Raw genomic sequence first — 2,020 nt, forward strand, 5'->3', positions numbered from 1 at the left:
AAATATTTAGACATGGCCGAATGATTTTCCTACAAATATTGTATGGAGAATAAGGGCGGTTCGTCACCGTTGCATACAAGCAAAAATTGCATGCAATATGTGGGAGTATGTTAGGTTAACGATTCTAAAAACTTGCCTTGGCGTTCTCGATTGCGAGATCCCTACTCGAAACTAGGTGTTAAAAGGCTTCATTGTCGAGGTAATTGCAAACTTCTTTTTACACCTAAGCTTCCATCCACCCCGGGATTCGAACTGACGACCTTTGGATTGTGAGTCCAACTGCCGACCAGCCTAGGGAGACGACCTGGACTGAGCTAACGACCTAATCTCTGGGTTAGACCGGGGCCAACATTTACTTCCCCGTCCGACGGAAGGATTGATCAGACAAATCGCGTCACGAAAAATGCCACCGGGACCGTCTGGGATTGAATCCAGTCCAACTGGGGTGAGAGGCAATCACGCTTACCACTACACCACCGGGCCCGATGAACGAACCAAAAAGGTTTATTAAATTCACTGCATACCACCCTTAATTATCATTGCTGAAAGCGCTGAAAACACACCCTCAAGTGCTCATAACGAGCTGTACCATATTCCCACTCATCATCTTCAGCGAGAACAGACGGATCAACGAGTTGGCCCTGCCACGTCCTTCTCTCCCAACCTTCCAAACTCCTTCCTTCATTATCCGTGCTTTCAGAAAGCTCCAAAAGGACGACTTTACGGAATATCTGCACGCTAGAAAAGCAACTTCAGAGCTATTTTGAAAAGCGTGTGTGTGTGTGTGTATGGATGTGTGTGCTACATAGTTCATGATTAACATAGAAATAATCAACGCGCTTAGCAACGTTATGTCTGGGATGGTCTTCTTCAGTGGTCTGCGCGAAACGCCCGGAACAGTCGGGTGAAAGTGGCCACAGAAAACTCACACACATACCTACACACTAGCGTGCCAGATTAAACGGATTGCCACTAACGACGGATGACGGCAGTGACTGAAAGATTGAAATTGCTTGCAGATTGCGTCCTCTTTTGTCGTGTTGAGGTCCCTTTGCAGCGAGATGTGCTACAATTTTTACTAGACACAAAAAAAGTGTGAATTTATATACTTAGTAATCAATGTCGCCAGATTTAATTTAATATTACAATTTTATTAAAATTATCAAACAAATACCCCCATGCAAAATCGAATTTAAAATGTAATTAATTGAAGATGCTGATAAAAATGTACTTGCGTTGAGATGCTCGAGTTTTCGTCCAAAGGAGATTATTTTCGGGATTTAGGCATACAATTCAGCCCTGTAATGGACGTTGAAAACTCAAATATAAACCACTCTAGTACTTACGCTCCGATGATTCATATGTGCGTGACAAGGTTCAAAAACAACAAGTTCGCTTCAAAACTTTATAATAAGCGGTTTCAACCAGGTCCTTGGCCTACATCACACAAATTAATAATTGATTAAAATCGATACACAGCTGTAATAGGTTCATTCAAAAATTATGTCCGAGAATAGGGGAAGAAGGAGGGGAGGGGGAGGTCTTAGGTTTGTGACAGTTCATGTTAAAGGTACAGGAAGAGTGGATCTCTGGACTTTATATTTTAACAATCCCTACACAGCTAAAAATGTAGTAATCCAGCCGCGTGTAAAAGGCCTGGGTGTAAAATAAATATTGCATTATTTTATACAATTTTATGTGATTCTACACTCTGAAATATGTAGCCCATCAGTATGGGAAATCTACTTGACCGAAATGTCAAGCACATATATGGGTTTATCCTTCCAGCTTTATGTCGGTCTGATGGCCGAGTGGGCTAAGGCGCCAGTCTTTACTGTTAGTGCTGGGTTTGAAACCCGTCGGTTGAAACTTTTTTTTGTGTTTGCAAAAATAGTACATGCAGTGTGTAATATTAAGTGTTTATTTTGACGAAGGTGATGTGCATGCTTTTGCATGCGATTTTACCATCGGATTTTTTGCTGTGTAACTTGCCTTGCAATTATTTAGTAAAACTGTTAGA

The sequence above is a fragment of the Culex pipiens genome, chromosome 1, assembly GCF_016801865.2.
Source record: "Culex pipiens pallens isolate TS chromosome 1, TS_CPP_V2, whole genome shotgun sequence".
Classification (NCBI taxonomy): Eukaryota; Metazoa; Arthropoda; class Insecta; order Diptera; family Culicidae; genus Culex; species Culex pipiens.